The 15,325-nt window shown below is 44.7% G+C and overlaps 1 protein-coding gene and 1 non-coding gene across 1 annotated transcript; both read left to right on the forward strand.

Annotated features, from left to right (window-relative positions):
- Nucleotides 1–15,325, forward strand: part of Erich1 (glutamate-rich 1) — a gene marked incomplete at its 5' end in the record, with an annotated part of 52,793,804 nt that overhangs the window by 35,242,165 nt on the left and 17,536,314 nt on the right.
- On the forward strand, nucleotides 8,674–8,809 carry LOC120097587 (small nucleolar RNA SNORA2/SNORA34 family). The gene has a single exon (XR_015640542.1). It is a non-coding gene; the product is annotated as a small nucleolar RNA SNORA2/SNORA34 family (small nucleolar RNA).

Raw genomic sequence — 15,325 nt, forward strand, 5'->3', positions numbered from 1 at the left:
CTACCTTACTCGCTAGCTCACTAATGAGGATCTTGGTGACTGACTAACAAATTCACCCCTTCCCTGTCCTTAATGATCACTTGTGAAATGGGATTCTTCCCTTACGGAGAGAGGCATGGGTCATTTGAAATGCTGAAATCAGTTTTCCCCATGGCTTCCTGGAAAAACCTTATCTAAATTAGGCAATGCTAAAAAACGGAGCGATTGGACACGTATCACACTGAAGAAATGCCTACCTAGTGGACTTCAAAGAAGAACGGACTCAACACTTGGACGTTGTCTCTCTCCAGAGACTGAGTTTCTGCGTTTCTTTTATCAAAGTTTCATGCTTCCGGAGCCGGAAGGAAGGAAGGACACTAATGGGAACAGGAAGGGTCAGGGAGGAGAAAGATGAAGGCTGGAGAAGGAAAATGTGGTCGAAATGTGCGATGTACTTTTTTCCTTCTTTTTTATTTATTTGAAAATATGGGAGAGTTGGCTCAGTGGTTAAGAGCACTGACTGCTCTTCCAGAGTCCTGAGTTCAAATCCCAGCAACCACATGGTGGCTCATAACCATCTGTAATGAGATCTGACGCCCTCTTCTGGTGTGTCTGAAGACAGCGACCATGCACTTATATATAATAAATAAATAAATCTTTTTTAAAAAGAAAATATGTTTTTATACAGTATATTCTGATCATGGTTTCCTTTTCATCATCTCCTCTCAGGTCTTCCCCACTCCTCATCCATCCAATTCCATGTCTTCTTTCTCTCTTTTTAGAAAACAAACAGCTATATATATATATGTGTGTGTGTATATATATACATGTATGTATATACATATATATGTATGTATATATATTAAAACAAAACAAACAACAGGAAAAAGAGGGAGTCCAAAACTACATACACACAGAGAAGCTCACACAAATTTATACCCATAAAACCCATAAAAACACGAAGAATCAGAAACCATAATATATAAGCAAAAGACCAGCAAGATAACAAAGGCCCAGAATATCTCCGAAGAGACCACTGAGCGCATTTTGTGTTGTCCGTCCTCAGCTGGGCACCGGACCTGCACTTTGCTGTGGTCTGTATACTCAGTGAGACTCCATTGGAGAACGCTAATTTTTCTCTGCAAGAGGTTACCCATTGGAGACAGCTAGCTTCTGGGTTAGGGATGAGGGCTCTTCCCAGTTCCCCTCTCCGGACTAAGACCTCATGTGGCTTAGACCTGTGCAGGCCCTGTGCATGCTGGCCCAGTCTCTGAGTTCCCTTGTGTGTCCTATTGTAACTGGAAGGTCCGATTTTCTTGGGGTCTGTCTTTTATTCCCATTGGCTCTTACCTCCTCTGCTTGAGGAGGGTTCCCTGAGTCCTAAGGAGATGGGTTTGATGAAGACATCCTGTTTAGGACTAAACGTTCAAAGGTTTTCACTCTCTGCCTGTTGTCTAGCTGTGGGTGTTTGTATTAACTCCTGTCTACTGCAGGAAGAAGTTGTTCTGTTGGTAGCTGAGTGACACCTGATCTACAGGTGTTAGCATTCCCTCTGGGCTCCACCCAACAGTTACCAAGCAACAGTCAGGTAGGCCAGGCTTGCTCTAAGAGAGACTGTTTGGCCTCCCTTCACTCTCTGACTCTTTTTTCTCTCTGATCCCTTTCTCTCTCTCTCCCCTCTCCACGTGTTTCTGTCCAGCCCCCTCCCCAACCCCCATTCTTTTCTGTCCTCTCTTTCTCTGCCTCTACTCCCTTCTCAACTCCTCTTCCCAGGGCCCCAGAGGAACTCAATTCTGTACTATACCTGCTGTGTGGCTGGGACCTCGGGAGAAGAGTGCGTCAACATGGGCGGGCTGAGGTAACCCCTCCCACTGCACCCTACCGCACTCTATAAAACATAGCCTTGGTTTTATAAAACATATCACTTGATGCCGTGACTCAGATTTTAAAAACCCGCGGGTTCACATTTCCCGTGGCCACATGTATTTTCCAGCCAACAGATCTCTAGCTCTCTGTATCCAAACACGAGCAAACTGGTAAGCCCACCCCCACCCCACCCCCGTTAGTCAGTGTAAATGGTACCTGGTCCCAAGGAAGGGCTGTTGAGCTCACATCCACCCTCTGGGGTCCTTAGAGATAGAGGTACCCACAGTCTACATGACTACAGGGCTGGTCCTTCTTACTGACTCGTCTTAGATCCTCTACTCTTGGGTGAGCTCTCTTTCTCTCTTTCTCTCTCTCTCTCTCCCCCTCTACCCTTGGGTGAGCTCTCTCTCTCTCTCTCTCTCTCTCTCTCTCTCTCTCTCTCTCTGTCTCTCTATATATATCTCTCTCCCTCTCTTCCTCTCCCTCTCTCTGTCTAGCTACTGGAAAATCCTAGGCCTAGGTAAACCATTCAGCTCAGCCCCTAGGTCTCCTCATGACGACTTGACAATCTAGCCCGGCTGCTCGTAAGCGGCAAGAGGTAATATTATTAACCTCTACTCTCGCTGAAAGGATATATCTTCACAGCTACTTCCAGGCTCCCTACTGGGACGCCTCCTGGTCTTAAAGGATTCCAAATTCACACACTAAATTTGGCCCAATACCCACTACATAATAACTCTAAATGGCCGCTTAACGCCACTAAAAAAAAACAAAAAAAACTTTACAACTCCCGCCAGTGATCCAGAAAAATGGAAGGTTTTCTGTGTGCCGGCTTTTCCCCACCTTCACTCCCAACTGCTTTATTCCTTGATCCAATTAGCTCTCCCTCCGCTCGCTGCTCCTTTGACTCTCCAGTACTCTCCAGATGTTGTTTCACACTTAACTCACTCTGCCTCCCCCGTCGCTGCCAGCAGTTTGCTCCAGCGGGCAGTCTTAAATTTCTACTTCCTGGGAAATTTGTTATCTCTGATTTCTTTCCAATCTGATCTGCACCAGCTCTAAGTCAGCTATAGCAGGAAAAGAAACCCCTGCGCTCCACTCAGACCTGCTGCACCGGGCCACTGCACGGCGGCAGAGGCTGCCTGTGGTGACAGAGAGATATCTCCTCACATGCACATAATGCCCTGTCCACCAGACAAAACGTGTCTATTTGTCTCTTTGTACATTTGTCTCTGCTGACATAACCACACTTCTATAGATAAATATCTCTAACTTCAGCGCCATCTTCGCTAAGGGCAGTCACATGGCTGGCTGTAGCTTCAGCGCCATCTTGGTTAAAGGCAGTCTCATGTCTACCATCTTCGTTATGGGCAGTCCCCACTTCACACGTAGAACAGCCTGACTTAAGGTCTCCAAAGACACTTTTCAATTAAGGTAAAGTTTTCATATGGTTTCTATCCTGCCTCGATAAATAATTTAATTTAATACTACTTTAAAGATTTACAACAGGGGTTGGGGATTTAGCTCAGTGGTAGAGCGCTTGCCTAGCAAGCGCAAGGCCCGGGGTTCGGTCCCCAGCTCTGAAAAAAAAAAAAAGAAAAGAAAAGAAAAAAAAGAATTTCATTAAAGATTTACAACAATAAAAAAGTTAATGACCACTGCCTTAAAGATATGTTTAGCCTTGTTTTTGCTACTGCCATTGCTGTCATTAAAGTTACAATGTAACCTCTTTGTTGGCTAGATACAATAATTAACCACAGACACAGACTGTCTAACTTAGATATGCTTAATAAATATTAGGAATCTGCTAAATATAACAAATGCTTATTATGACAGAGACTCCCAAATCCTAACAGTGATCCCCCCAAGGTCTCTGAGAAGATTTGGGCACAGGGACAAAGGACTCTACTTGGATTGTGGCATGATAACCACTGAGAAAGACTGCTTCATTGCCTTGCCCACTGCCAGGGCTCAGCCTAAACTGTGGATAATCAGAGGACACCCGGAGAATTAAATGTCTTATATTCCCAAGATACCCTCCACAGGATGTCTTCTCAACTCCTGGGTCTGATGCCAGCCTGCCTTACCCAAGTTACAATGGAGACCACAAGGACCTGGGAGAGCTGTCTAGGTAGTGGACTGTAGACCAGCTTGTGTCATTTTAATTAATATGTAACATCTAGATTATAATTTATTCTTCCCAGATTTCTGATTACATTGACAGCTAAGGTGACTGCAGCTTGACAGCTAGAAAATAGACAACTAGCTCCTTACCCCAAGGTAATCCACCACCATATTAGCTTATTAGTCAATTCACTAATTAGTGAAGCCTACCAGATCTCTTACCAAATAGACAGACAGGTTTGCCTGCTCAAAAGCTTCAATAAAGAATACACAAGTTCAGATGTAACCCCCTGCTACTTCCATATCTAAACTCAGTTTTCCGGTGACTAAACACTTCCTATTTCTTCCCCTTAATAAGCCATTATATTGAGACTTCAAAAGTTCAAAATCCTGGGGCTGGGGATTTAGCTCAGTGGTAGAGCGCTTACCTAGGAAGCGCAAGGCCCTGGGTTCGGTCCCCAGCTCCGAGAAAGAAAAAAAAAAAAAAAAGAACAAAAGTTCAAAATCCTAACATTTATCAATATAACTCTTATAAATTAGCCTAACCCTAATAAAACATCCCACTCTATGATCCACTTTTATAATCACAAGTTCAAATTTTAAGTTTCCTTTGGCTGTCTCCTAACTATAGACTTAAAGTGTTTCTCATGCTAGATCTACACTATAAGCTATCATAGTTACAAATTTAAGTTCCCTTTGGTTGTCTTTTAACCATAGACTTAAGGTGTCTCTCATGCTAAACTATCAGATCAACAATCATATTCACGAGGTCATCAAATTTTTGAGTTTCCTCTGTTTTTTAAATGTAAAGTTAACATTGGTTCTCATTTTGCTAAATTAATATACATCCAGTCTTCTAGACAGAGGGAAAAAGCCCCTCTTGCTCCTTCTGCTCCATGAAAGGTTTTTATCTTTCCTGAGCTCAACTCAAAGACTATTCATGCTGTTAACAAATTTATCTCTCTTGGAAACTTATAAGCTCCATGAAGCCCACTCGGATCTACCTCTCACGGACCAAATAGACTCCCTCCAGATAAGTATACCTGGTGATCAATAATCTAAGTGCCTACCTGTTACCTATTCCAGAGGGCAGGATTCCTCTCCTGTTCCCTGGTTCAGGGACTCCCCTCACCCCAACCACCAAGACCTGAGGGTTTCAAATGTACACCTAAACAAAGTTTTTCTTCTAAACCTTCTTAACTTTATTCTCTACCTCTAATATATGGGCGTGCATGCATGCATGTGTGTGTGTGTGTGTATGTGTGTGTGTGTACGTGCGTGCATGTGTGCATATGTGTATGCATACCTACGTGTTTCAGCATCTTGCCAAGTCTAGGCGTTTACCCAACATCTACGTCCAGGACAACTCCACAGATGCTCTAGTCTACTTTCTTAGATACAGGTACTTCTTCTGGACCTGCACCTTCTTCCTATTCAAAGATGGTTCCACAGAACCTGGACAGCAAGATCCAACAGCCAATTCTCCTAAGACTGGACCAACATCCCTATCCCATTTTCTTAAGTTTCCTAGAGACACGTCACCCCAAAGTCAGCAGGAAGCAGCTAAAGATCATGATGACCCTAGTCCTGCTTCACTGTCATCTCTTTCTAGTTTCTCATTTTTAAATTAAACCAAAATGGATGAATGTCAGCATTCCTTCCAGGCTCCACCCAGCAGTTACCTAGCAACAGCCAGGTAGGCCTGGCTTGCTATAAAAGGGACTATTTAGTCTCCCTTCACTCTCTGACTCTCTGACCCTTCTTCTTCTCTCCCCTTATCCCTCCCCGTCTCTCCACATGTTGCAGCCAGCCTCCCCGCCCCCGTGTGTGTGTGTGTGTGTGTGTGTGTGTGTGTCCCCTTCTCTTTGTCTCCTCTCCCTTCTCAACTCTCCTTCCTATGCCCCCCAAATAAACCCTATTCTATACTATACTCATCATATGCCTGGTACTTTGGGAGGAGAGGGAATGCCTCAACGTGGGCCTGCAGAGATACCCCCTCCTACCACACCATGCCGAGCTCTTTAAAACGTATCCTTGGTTTCATAAAACACATCAGCAGGAGTAGCAGGTTGCTGTTAGGAGTCAATGACATGGCTCTGTCTCTTTAATAGAACAAAAGAATTTGTTTTTCCTCTAGGTCCAGGTCTATCTAGTCTCAGGTCTCACCAGAGACCCCCAATGTGTTCATAAAACAGGTTCTCGTTTTTCTCATTGATGTATCCAAAACCAATTCTGTCTGCCCAAAATTTAGGGGTCTGCTGCCTCTGCAGGAAACATAACGTCACACATTTAAAACAAGAGATTTATTATTGTGTAGTAACTCCAACACTAAAGACAACACACTAATCTGTTTATGGCCTTGAAGAACCACAGAAGTCATATCTACAATCCACGTCCCCTTGTCTACCTAAACAGAGTGTATAGCCAACTATTGTATAACAGGGAAATGATATGTGGTAAGTTGGCCACTCATTGATTTAGGATGCACTTACTAGATACCTACCGTGAGACTAGAATCATTTGAGGGATGCGAACACAGAACAATACAGACAAAAACAAACAATAAAACACTCTGGCTTTACCCATCTTACATGCCAGCGCGATGAAGTGGGGATAGCAATGGCGGTGAATTATATAATAGAAAGATGTAGAGGTTTAAGAAAAAAGTGCAATAGGGTGAGAAAGACCTAAGGCTTAAGTGGAGAGCTGTAGTTTCTCACAGAACATGATTTTTTTCCTTCTATCACAGCCTTCCGCATGTAAACAGTGCATCTTTATCATAGGCCCCATAACTCCATCCACTTCTCCTGGAAATCTACATACACCTCCTTTCTACTCCCCGCAGATACTCCCAAATCTCCCCCCACTTCCTCCAGGAACTCGAAAACTCTCTCCCACACACCCACGGCCTCCCATCATGCACCTGTCCCCCTCCACAGCCACTAAGTCCTCTAAGTGCTGACTGCCAGGATGCTGACTGGTCTTGTTGACTGGATCCTGTGCCGGTAACCATAGTTACCATGAGTTCAAGAGTACAATAGCCGCGCACCCCGAAAGCGTCGCTCCTCCCCATTCCCTGGGTCAGACGGACTTTCTGTTCCTCTTCCCCGAGGTTCCATGAGCCTTCAGGGAGGGATTGACGAGGATTTAGCACTAAGCGCTTAGTGAGAGCTATCCGGTGACCAGACATGGGAAGTCTTGTGCATGACCTGACCTAACTCATACAATTTGTCTATCAGAGGACACAGCACTGAAGTGGCAGGTGATGGCTTAAAGGGTAACAGAACAGTTGAGAAAACCTCCAAATTCAGGCGTATTTTGATATTTGGAAAAGAATCAGGTACCATATGACTGAAAATATAAAACCAGAGACCAGAGAGATGGCTCAGTCAATAAAGTGCTTATTTCACAGCATGAGAACCCGAATCTAGATCCCCAGAACCCCGTAAAAGTCAAATACAAGTGCACCTGCCTTTAATCCCAGTGCTGAAGAGGCAGAGGCAGGAGGAGCCCTGGATTTTACTGGCCAGCTTACCTATCCAAAGAGTTAAGTCTCAGAGTCAGTGAGAGACCCTGACTCAAAAATTAAAGTGGAATCGATTGACAATAGCATCCAGTGTCAACATTTGGCCTCCAGAAGCAGGCACACATTGTTGTGTTTTATAAAAAAGAAAAAGACTGGGTTATGTTTGGTAGGGGCATGGTATGGTGTGGGGGAAGGGGGTGCCTCTGAGGGCCCATACGGTACGGTATAGAATAGTTTATTTAGGGCATGGGGAAGGGCATTGTGATGTGTTTATAAAAAGATAAAGAGGATCTGTCCCATTTTCAGCACCAACGTTGTGTTTATAAAAGATAAAGGAGAGAGGGTGTATGTTCTATGGAGGTCTTGCCTCAGCCGGAGCATGCCGAGACATCCCTTCCCCCTGAGGGACCAGCCACACGATGGTATAGTATAGAATAGAGTTTATTCAGGGCATGAGGAGGGGGGTTAAGAGGGTAGTAGGGCAGAGAGAGAGAAGTAGAGAAATAGAAGAGGAGAGGAGTAAAGGAGTAGAGGCCAGCCATGAGCACATGGAGAGAAGGAGGAGGGGAATGGGGAGAGCAGGGACAAAGGCAGAAGAGGGTAAGAGCAAGAGAGCAAGAGCAAGAGAGTGAGAAGGGGGACAAGCAGCCCCCTTTATAGTGTCAGGCATACCTGGCTGTTGCCAGATAACTGTGGGGCGGAGCCTAGACGAAATGCCAACACACACCACAAACACGCAAAATCATTTATAGCAGATAATATTAGACCTACTAACATGTTAAAGAACTTTCTGTATAAAAAGTAACTCTAGGGAAAAAAAACTTACTTCGCATAAGTCTGCAAAAATCAGTCTACCCAGTAGGTCTACAACAGCATAACCTGATATATATCACAGGTTTGAGAGATAAATAAACGTTTACGGGTGCACGGTCGCGAAGTAGGAAGTACTCTAACTTTGCATAATAGACCATTGCTGCCCTCTAGTGGCAAAGGAAAGCATGGGCTTAGAAACCTCCGTGTGCGCCAATGCCTCAAAGACAGCTTCTTAAGATGTATTATTGTTGTTTTATATGTATGAGTGTTTTACATGCGTGCACGTCTGATGCTCACAGGACTCAGATGATGTCATTGGATCCCCTGAAACTGGAGTTGCAGATTGTTATAAGACACCATTGAGCATGGCTCTCACTGAAGACCAGCAGTCGTACTGTAGCTGTTGGTTTCAAGCAGACGCCTAAAGAACTGTCTTCCTGTGGTTTGTTGGCTCTTCTGGACTTCAATAGAGAGTGACTTTTCCATCTGGAAGAAACAACCCCTTGTTGTGTCTGGTTTGACAGCTTCAGTTATGACTGATTCTTAGGAACAGCAGAGTACTGGGGAAAGTACTGGGAATAAACTAATAACTTAAAAAAAAAAAAAAAAGACACCATTTAGGTGTTGGGAACCAAACCCAGGTCTTCTGCAAGGAGAGAAAGTGCTCTTAGTGGCTGAGCCATCTGTCTGGCACTCCACCACAACATACAGTGGGCGACATTCTGAACAATTCTATAACACGGAATCAGGCATTGCCCTGCAGTTAGTTATCTGTAAAACCCATTGATTAATGTATTGCAGTTACTACAGCTATGAGACATCCCTATGAGGTCTTTATGACCCAATACTGAAGCCAATGCTTCCCACATGCAAGACACTGGGTTCAGGTCCCAACAACATCAAAAGAAGCGGGGAGAAGGCAAGCAGGCAGGCAGACAGACAGACAGACAGAAGATCAGCTGATGGTCTATTCCTTCAGTGTACTTCTTAAATGCTTCTGGAGAGCCAGTGAACCTGACCTATTCAACAGCAGACGGCTTTCACTGTTACACTAGGAAAGTTCATCTTTCCTACAGTTCCTGGTACAATTATCCCATCATGTTTTTCAGTCTATGCCCCAGACAGATCAAATCCTTTTAGGCTTCTCGTATCTCGCTTCCTAGTTTGGACCCACGTGTGCGGCCATTTCTTAGAGCATTCTTGAGTGCTCTACTCTGAGATTCAGAAATGTCAGTTCCAGACTTAGCCACAAACCAACATGAGATCAGCTTTTCCTCACCACCTAGAGTCTGGCAACTTTTCTCTCTTTACATTCTTCTAAGTTTGAATGTTCTACACACACACACACACACACACACACACACACACACACAGCCAGAATCCTTAGTCAAAACCATTCTGTGCATTCAGTTTTATGGCAACTTGGCACAAGCTAGAGTTATCTGAGAGGAGGGAATCTCAATTGAGAACATGAACTCCATAAGATTGGGCTACAGAGCATTTTCTTAACGAGTGATGAATGGGGGTTGAGTGGCAGCCCACTGTGGGCGGTGCCTTCTCTGGTCTGGTGGTCCTGAGTTCTGTAATAAAGCAGGCTGAGCAAACCATGAGGAACAAGCCACTAAGCAGCACCCTCCATGGGTCTGCATCAGCTCCTGCCTCCAGGTTCCTGCCTTGTTTGAGCTTCTGTCCTAGCTTCTTTCAGTGATAAATGGTGCTGCAGAAGTATAAGCCAAATAAACCCTTTCCTCCCCAAGCTGTGAAAATTGTCTCTACATCCCAAAGGCACCATCCGCGAACCCAAGAGATTTCTGAGAGATATAGGTGCGTTTTCTTCTGCTAGCCAATCAGATATCCTAGAGAACGCCCCTCATCCCTCTCGGGTAGCCTTCCATCTCCACAGACTGTAAGCAAAGGCGCTCCTGAAGCCTCTTATTCATGTTACGGGCTTCCCCAGGGGGAGTCGCTGCCTACTCACCCTGTACGTGTTCCCTGAAGAGCCATGACGGTAATCTTACCGACGTACTTCAGAGGGACTCGGTTTTCCCACCCACGCAGGATGGAAGACCAGGTCCAGACGGCAGCTACAGCCTGAGTCCACGTTTAGGAATGGATCTTAATATTCCACAAACCCAACTGAAGATTTAATATTCCCAAACCCAAGCACACATTCACTGACGATGTAAACTGCACTCATCTGACACCATCGTCTGGAGTGGCCATGACATAAACATGAAAAAAAATCTGTCTACACTGCTAAAAATTGGGGGGGGGGATTAAAAACATGGACAGGATCTCTCGATAAAGGTATGAACAGATTAAAATTATGCTATGAATCTGTGAAAGGAATAGATAACATTTGTTATGAAAAATGTTTGGGAACCATGTATTATAACCAAAGAAACCGCTTGCTTCTAATTAGAGAGGCTGTACGACAGACATAGAGGAGGTTTTCCTCTCTTTTTTAATATTCTTCTAAATTATTTGAATGTTCTACAGGAAAAAAAACTTCTATTACTTTTACTTCTTCCGGAATATGTACATAACACTTAAAATCATTAAACTATGTAAGGTTACAAATAATTCATGTTTTTTTAAAGATTTTATTTATTTTATGTATGTGAGTACACAGTGGCTGTCTTCAGACACACCAGAAGGGGGCATCCGATCTCCTTACAGATGGTTGCGAGCCACCATGTGGTTGCTGGGAATTGAACTCAGGATCTCTGGAAGAGCAGCCAGTGCTCTTAACCACTGAGCCATCTCTCCAGCCCATAATTCAGTTTTTAATACAAGTCAACAGTGTGTAAACTAATGACAAGACCATTCTATGGCATGCTTAAGAAGAGAGGTTTTTGGGCTGGAGAGATGGCTCAGTGGTTAAGAGCACCGTCTGCTCTTCCAGAGGTCCTGAGTTCAATTCCCAGCAACCACATGGTGGCTCACAACCATCTGTAAAGAGATCTGATGCCCTCGTCTGTACCTCGTGTGTATCTGAAGACAGTTATAGTGGACTTATATATAATAAATGAATAAATCTTTAAAAAAAAAAAAGAAGAGAGGTTTTTGTGGGTTTTTTGTTTTATTTTGTTTTTGTTTTTGTTTTTGTTGTTTTTGTCTTTTGTAGATATGAGGAAGAGAATAGCCAGGGCCATCTGAAACACTACAGAGCAGAGAAAGACAGTAGTAAACTGAACATGGCCAGCAGAGTAGGCCTAGCTACAAGAGAAGCGAGAGCAGAACAGAAAGTGAGGCAGAGGGGAGAGCAAGAGGTGAAGACAAGGAGAGTGTGGGCAACGGAGGGAGCATATCCCGGAATAGCAGGGTTATAAGGAAGAGGAGGCTCTAGCTGGGAGAAGAGAAGCTCAGGGTTAGAGAAATGTGGGGTAGGAGAGGAGAAAAGAGCTAAGAAGAACCGGGATGTCAAGATGGATCTGAAACGTGTAGGAGGCACTTGGAATACTGAGGCCTGGGGGCTAGCATGTGCCTTTGTGTGCTCATAGACACCACAGGTAGTCATGTGTCCCCTCCGTCGGTGGTAGGGAAACGGCTCCTTTGGGTGGAAGGGAACCAGCTTTACAGCTCCCGGAGGGATGCTGGCTTTAAGTAACTGACAGAATTTAGGGAAACAATGTTTCCTTTGGACCTGACAAAAAGAATGTAATTTAATACATAAGTAATTTGAGTTGTTAAATAGTCGTACTTTTCAATATTATATAGTACAAGGAAGAAACTAAAGATGGAGCTAGTGACAATAGATAAGTAAATATTATCAAACCTAAAATAATGACCAGATATTAGAGGTCCAAAAAAATAGATAAGGAAAATGATCAAGCCAGGTGTAACAGCGCATACCTACTGCCCCAGCGTTCAGAAGCCAGAGACAGGAGGATTCTGAGTTCTAGGTTAGCCTGTATTCAGTAAAGAGATGCTGCCTCCCACTTTTAAAAAGATAATTTTACATTCTAAATTTTTACTTAGGTAAAAGATGGATTTATTCTCAAATGTCTGGACATGGTAAATTCCACTTTCTAGTAAATGAGACAAAAGGTTTGTGTTAGAGTTTTGGAAACATTCGCAGCAATAGGCTGCAGTAGGTTCTCTGATGCCCAGACAGGAGGCAGGGAAGCAAAATGTGTGCTGGCTGATAGAGTCAATATTTTAATATCAATACCCTCTGAGATCGACTCACTTCCAGGGTCATCTGTTAGCTAGGGACTCAGAATGTTCTGGTTGGTCCCTGTTGTTAGCCTTCTGTCTAAGCTCCGCCCCCGCAGTTACCTGGCAACAGCCAGGTATGCTCTGCCCCACAGTTGCCTGGCAACCACCAGGTATGCATGCCTAACACAATAAAAGGGGCTGCTTACCCCCTCCTCTCTCTTTCTTGATATCTTGTTCTCTCTCTCTCTTACTCTCTTGCCCCTTGGTCCCTTCTCTCCCCATTCTCCTCCCCCATTCCCTCCACGTGCTCATAGACGAACTCTATTTCTCAACCCCCACCTCTCTCTGTCTCTCTCTCCCTACTACCCTCTTAACTCACCTCTCCAAGCCCTGAATAAACTCTATTGGTCCCTCAGGGAAGGGGTGCCTCAGCATGGACATGCAGAGGCACCCCTTCCCCCACACCTCTAGAGAACATCCCCCACTCTCTTCATCTCTATATAAACACACTACCCATCTCTATCTGAGAACCGGAAGGAGGTGCATGGCAGCAGTTGGTTTTTAACCTTACATTCTTACAAGTTGGACAGGGCCTATCACACAAGGAAACTCAAAAATCGCGGTTGGGGGAGGGACCCTCCCGAAGACATCATAGACCACGGCGCAATCACAAAAATCCACTCCTCCCAGATCTAGGGGAGAACAGGGGCTGCTGTAGACATGATCCCACTGCTGCATTTTATGAACACTTTTATAATTTTTTATAAACACTGAGAACAGCACTGTGAAATACTGTGAGGCTCAGCCCATGACCGCTCGATGAAGGTGTTTATTGTAGATGTGAGAGAGAAAGAACCACCAGAGGCATCTGGAAGAGTCCAGAGCAGAAAGAGAAGCAGAGTAAATATGACCAATAGAGGACCTGGTTAGGGCTATTTATGAGAGAGGGGAGAGCAGCAAGGGACAGAGCAGTGGTCATGACCCCTTTGGGGTCAGCTGACCCTTTCGCAGGGGTCACAACCAGTTATTTATATTCCTTTCCATAACAGGAGCAAAATTACAGTTATGAAGTGGCAAAGAGAATAGTTTTATGGTTGGGGGTCACCACAAAACGAGGAACTGCATTAAAGGGTCCCAGTGTTAGGAAGGTTGAGAGCCTCTGGGATAAAGACTAGAGAAAATCTAAGAGAAGCAGAAGAGTTGGGGGTTAAAAGACCGTGGTTATGAGGAGGAGTTGCAGTATATAAGGTAGCCCCTAAGCTGGAGGGAGTTCAGGGTAGGGGAAGGGGGAATGAGAAAGGCTAAATTGTCTTTGAAATGTTTAACAGGACCCTGGATGCCCGCAGGTGCCATTTGTCCCTGCTGCTAGAGGTAGGAAAAATGACTCCACTCCTTTTGGTAAATGGGATCCATTTTCACAGAGTGCTAGCTTCTATTTAACTCCTAGAAACCCTCCTGTAGTCCAGGTGGAGCTCAAGTCTGGATACTTGGACTGCCTTTAGAGTTTGGGGAATTGGAGTCTTCTTTGGACCTAGCACACATAACCACGGTTCTAAAGCAAGGAGCCTTCTTAGTGGAAAAAAAAAAATTCAAACCCAGAGTAAATATCTATTCCAACGACAAGAAAACTGCCCTTTCTCGAACGCAAAGGATCCGAATGCAAGCGGCGCCCCACTGGACCACTGCCTGGCTCTTCCAGGGAAGAGAGCCATAGGCAGGCCAATGTTTTCTGCTCTTGGGAGCTGAGCCTCCAGCAGGCAGTGTGGCCTGACCAGGGTTGATACATTGAAAGTCTCTGCTACAGTATCCCTGTATAACATTTCTTTCTTTGTTCTTCCCTGTAAGGCAAGGATGAGATCTGCTGGGCCGGAGGGGGCAGGCCATATGGGGGCGTGATTAACAGTACCTGTTGAGATTCAAACCTGAAGCAAACAACTGAGGTACATATTTAACATAACAAAGCAGATCTGTTCCACAGATTCTTCCAGCATCCCTCCATCCCTGCCTGTGGTAGCCTGCCCTCTACCCTGAACTTTCCAGCCAACGGGCTGGGCTCCCCTGACCCCCAGGACTTTTCCTATATAATCCAGACATTTTGGTCTCTTTTCTTCTCCTCCTCCTTTTCCTCCTCCTCCTCTTCCTTCTTTTCTTTTTCTCTCTGCACTGCACTTTCTCTCTCCTCTCCCTACCTGCTGTCACCCTCCCCATGGTGACTTCCCTGACCTACATCCTTAAGACCAGCAAACCTACCTGAGAGTGGCTTCCCAGTAAATCTGCCTTTATATTCTTTAATCTGGCCTGAATTGGTTCGTTTCACCAGCAGAGAAATAACTTGTTAATACCCACACAATGTGGTGGTATTAACCTTTCGAAGAGAGAGAAAAATCACAGCTTTGATGGGCTTAGAGACATTCATCCACCTTCCTTCCCTGTGCAACCTCATTTTAAATTGTCATTACTGTGCCTAAGAGATCCATAAACCAAAAATGCCTCTAACCTGTGAGTCCCTCATCAAAGGACAGATACTTGCTGAGATGCTGGAGCCTGCTGGTCATATATAATAACAGACAAGCTTGGTTGGCCCAACTGCACTGTACATGTGTGTGAGCACACATGTCAGCAGGAGTTACTTTGGTAGGCAGTACATCAAGGTGTCTGCTTGCCCCAGATTGGATGATTTGATGAAGATGGGAAGTATGTATCCTTTTGAATTTGCTCTTATAAGCACCTGGCCAAGGTAGCTCGTGGCCATTCTGGAACTTCTGAATGGACCTAGCCAGAATCCACCATCCTTGCTAGTATGTAATGAAAGCTTGCAAATTTGGCTCAAAATTGTGGTAATGGTCTTACTCTCAC

The sequence above is a fragment of the Rattus norvegicus genome, chromosome 16 (assembly GCF_021556685.1).
Source record: "Rattus norvegicus strain SHRSP/BbbUtx chromosome 16, alternate assembly SHRSP_T2T, whole genome shotgun sequence".
NCBI lineage: Eukaryota > Metazoa > Chordata > Mammalia > Rodentia > Muridae > Rattus > Rattus norvegicus.